The 4,830-nt window shown below is 24.0% G+C and overlaps 1 protein-coding gene across 3 annotated transcripts in view; it reads right to left on the reverse strand.

The window, feature by feature from the left end:
* Window positions 1-4,830, reverse strand: part of LOC117178314 — a 131,610-nt gene that overhangs the window by 116,124 nt on the left and 10,656 nt on the right. The gene's annotated exons all lie outside the window — the stretch shown is intronic.

Raw genomic sequence — 4,830 nt, forward strand, 5'->3', positions numbered from 1 at the left:
TATATATTTTTTATTTTTATATTTCAATATTTTTATTTTTAATTATTGTATTTCCTGTTTCAAATCAATATCTCTTTTCGAAAATTTTCCGTTTCATACCAGTCATAATTTTGTTTTAAAAAATCCCCTTTTTCAAGTCAAAATTGTAGTTCTCCTGGAAAATTCTCTGAGCGAATTCAATATTATCATTCTTTTAAAAAATTAATTTTTAATACAAAAAGAACTTTTCACAACACATTTGAAAGACGAATTTTCAATTAAGAAAAAAAAGGACGAATTTTCTGTCCAAAAACTATAACTTTTTAACAAAATAAATGAATTTTTAACCACATAGTTTCAAAAAGGTGACTTTTTTCAAGTAGAGCTGAATTTTCAACAAATTTTTAGCCAAAAACAAGAGGAATTTTTTCAATAATTCACATAGTTGAATGTTCTATTAAAAAAATTAAATTTCAATAAATTAACAACATATTTTTAACAAAATAGTAATAATTCAAATAGTTGAATTTTCAGTTAAAAAATGAAATTTCAACAGAATAGTTAAATTTCCAACCAAAAAAGATAAATTCTCAACGAAAAAGAGACTACAACTAACAACTACAAATAATATTTAAAAAAAAGGATTTTGAATGAAATGCTTTAATTTTCTTCAAAACAATTCGAATTTGAAAAAAATAATATTCAGCCAAAAAATACGAATTTTGAACAAAAAAGATTAAGCTTCTACTAAAAAAAGTCGAATTTTCAACTGAAAATACAAATTTTAAACGTAGCATGAAATAGTTACATTTTTAGTTTAGAGAATTAATTTTCATCCCAAAAACATGAATTTTCAACAAGAAATCGAAATACAAAATTTTTGGTTAAAAACATTGCAAAAAATACGAATTTTTACAAAAATAGTTGAATTTTCATCTAAAATTACATATCTAACCAAAAATTGTAATTTTTGATCAAGAACAGATAAATTCAATCAAATATGACGAATTTTGAACCAAACAATTACATTTTTGACTAAACGGTTGAGTTTTAAAGGCGGAAAGACTTATTTTTAAAGGAAGTTGAATTTTCAACAAAAAAGTTAATTTTCAACAAAGAAATATGAATTTTCCATCGAGAAAAATGACTTTTCGATAAAAAAAGATGGATTTCTAATTCGAAAGGATCATTTTTCTGTCTAAAAAAAGACGAAACAAACAACTTAAATGGTCGACCAAGAAATATGATTTTTTAAGAAAATAATCGAATTTTAAAAAAATTAATTTAATTTTCAACTAAAGAGTAGAATTTTTAATCAAAAGAGATGAATTCTAAACCAAAAACATAACAATATCTAGGGTTTTCAACAAAAAAGTTAATTTTTGAATAAGAAAGGTAACCTCTCTATCAAAAAATAATAAATTTTCAATCACAAAGGTCGAATTTTGCATAATAAAATTAGGATTTTTTAAAAATAAAATAGTTAAACTTGTAGTTAAAAAAGTTAATTTTCAACAAAAAATACGGATTTTTAAGAAAATAGTTTAATTTTTAACCCAACTAATAAATTTTCAAATAAAATGGAGACTCGCCAACTGGAAACGTTAAATTTTTACTAAAAAAGATAAATTGTGATCGAAACTTCAATAATTAAATTTTAAGTTAAAAAAATGAATGTTTAACCAAACAGATGATTTTTTAACTGAAACTATGGAATATTTATTTAGAATAAGTAAAGTTTTGATTTAAAGAAAATTACGTTCCACACCAAAAAAACTAACTTTAAAAAAAAAAGAAAAAACTTTCAACAAAAAAAAAACTTTCGAAAAATAGTTATATTTTAAAAGAAACTCATAAATTTTTTATTAAAATTCTAAATCTTTAACTAAAATAGAATGATTGAATTTTTGAGCAAAAAGATGAATTTTCAACCAAGAAGATTAATTTCTACCAAAAAAGAACAATTTTCAACTAGAATAAATATTTTACTAGAATACTTGAAATTTTTAACGAAAAGAAAAATTGTTAAACAAGAAGATTAACTTGCAAAGAAAAAGATAATTTTCTACCAAAAAATCGATTTTTAACCAAATATGTGAATTTTCAACAAAAAAGTTGAATTTTCAATTAACAAAGACAAATTTGCCACCAAATTCAGGGTTGCCGTTTAATCACATCAAAAAATTCACAATCATTTTCCGCGGTCAAAAAAATTTTTTTAAATAAAACTAAAGCAAAAATGTTTCCATTTTAAGTAATAATAACTGAGCTGCAAATTATTTTAGGCAATTTTAATTTAGAAACATTAAAAATTGAGCGATCAACCTTTTTTTTTTATAAACTGAACTGTGAATTAAACATTTTTATTTTCTTAGAAAAATGCCTGAAATAATTAAAATTATCATTCTTTTTATAAATTCGATGTCTCAAGTCAGAATAAATTTTTTTTTAATTTTCCATTTCAAATAAAAGTTTCAATTCTCTTGAAAAACTGCCTGAACCGAATCAAAATTATAATTCGTTTAGAAAATTCTTGGTCTGAGATCAGATTTTTTAAAATTCCCCATTCCAAGTAAAAATTCTAATTTTTAATAATTTTTTTTAATATTCTTGGAAAAATGGTTAATTCCCCGTTCCAAGACAAAATAGTAATTCTCTTGGAAAAATCCCTGAAAAATAAAAAATGTCCATTCTTTTACAAAATTCCCTATTTCAAGTAAGAATATATTTTTTTAAATTCCCGTTTCCAAGTCAAAACTGCAATTAACCAACTAAAAGTTAGAATTATTTAAAAAAATGCACTGTCTCAAATCAGATTTTTTTTTTAAATTCCCCATTCCAAGTAAAAATGGTAATTTTCTTAGAAAAATGTCTAAACCAATTCCAAATTATCATTATTTTAAAAATTCCCTGTCTCAAATGAGAATACTTTTTTTTTTAAATTTCGCATTCAAATTCAAAATAGTAATGATCTTGGAAGATTTCCTAAACCAATTCAAAATTATAATTCATTAAAAAAATTCCATATTTAAAATAAGAATCATAAATTTCTTCAAAAATTCCCCGTTCCAAGTGAAAATTTAAATTTCTTTGTAAAATTTACTGAATTAATTAAAAATTAATATATATTTAAAAAACTTTCTGTCTCAAATCAGATTTTTTGTTGCTGAAAATTCCCCATTTCAAATAAAAATTGGGAAATAACCTGAAGTAATTCAAAATTTTAATTATTTTCAAAAATTCTCTATCTCAAATTAGAATAATTTTTTTCTAGTTTTCAAATTCCAAGTTAAAATAGTAATTCTCTTGGAAAACTCCCTAAACCAATTGAAAATTAAAATTTATTTCAAAAAATTCCAGTTTCAAATAAGAATTTTTTTTTAAATTCCTAGTTCCAAGTAAAAATTGAAAATTTCTTGCAAAAATGCCTAAATAAACTCAAAATTTTAATTAAAAACAAAAAAATGTCTGTCTTAAATCAGATTTTTTTTGTTAAAAATTACCTATTCCAAGTAAAAATTTTAAGATTTTTGGAAAAATGCCTGAACCAATTCAAAATTATCACTCATCCAAAAATTCCCTGTTTCAAATATTTTTTTTTTATTTACGCAAAATTATCATTCTTTTCAAAAATTCTCGGTCTCAAATCTGAATAATTTTTTTAAATTTCCTATTCCAATTCAAAATTATAATTCAATAACAAATTCCCTGTTTCAAATAAGAACATTTTTTTTTTAAATTACATAAAATGGTCATTCTTTTTCAAAATTCTGTGTCCTAAATCAGAATAATTTTTTTTTAAATTCCCGGTTCCAAGTGGAAATTGCAATTCTCTTGAAAACCGCCTGAACCAACTCAAAATTATAATTCTTTAGCCAAATTCTCTGTCTCAATTCAGATTTTTTGGTTGAAAATTCCCCATTTCAAATAAAAATTGCAATTTTTTTTAGAAAAAAGAATAAATAAAATTGAAAATTATCATTTTTTCTTTAAATTATCCGCCTCAAATCGGATTTTTTTTTAATTTCCCATTCCAAGTAAAAATTTTAAGGATCTTGGAAAAATGCTTGAACCAATTCAAAATTATAATTCATTACAAAAAATCCCGGTTTCATATAAAAAAAAAAATATATATATATTTTTAAATTCCCGGTTCCAAATAAAAATTGTAATTTTCTTTAAAAACTGCCTGTTCAAAAATTCAAAAATCAGTTTTTTTTTTTAAATTCTTCATTCCTAGTAAAAATGGTAATTTTCTAGGAAAAATGCCTAAACCAACTCAAAATTATAATTCTTTTCAAATATTCTATGTTTCAAATCAGATTATTTTTTAAATTCTCCTTCCAAGTCAAAAATTTAATTTTCTTGGAAAGTATTTTAAAATTATAATTTTCAAAAATTCCCTGTTTTATTACACCATTAAGCCATTTCCCTTTCGAGGTAGGCGTGACTCACTCGGCAGGGGAAAGGAGTAGTGTGTGGAAGGGATAGAGATTTTTCAGACTGATCCAGAATTCTCGTGCTATTTAAGTAAATAACACGTTCGTTCCGCAACACTGCTCCGACCCAGGTTGCTGATCAATCTCTCTAGCAATCACCCCAAGCGAAGAACCTCACGAAGTCGTTATGTAAGGTTCCCCACTTGGGTCCATTAATAGCCAAGGTCTTTGTTTCAGGTCTCATTCACTCTACTGACACTCTTTTTATTAACTATTTGCCGCCATACTTTCCTGTCCTGGCATATTTCTTTAGCTTCTTTTATGTCCATGCATTTTTTCATGCAGGCTCTCATGTTTCTGTGACTTCTTATGTCTCTTCTAAGTAGGGTCTCATTCACACATTCTAACCATT

Source organism: Belonocnema kinseyi, chromosome 8 (assembly GCF_010883055.1).
Source record: "Belonocnema kinseyi isolate 2016_QV_RU_SX_M_011 chromosome 8, B_treatae_v1, whole genome shotgun sequence".
NCBI classification, from domain to species: Eukaryota; Metazoa; Arthropoda; class Insecta; order Hymenoptera; family Cynipidae; genus Belonocnema; species Belonocnema kinseyi.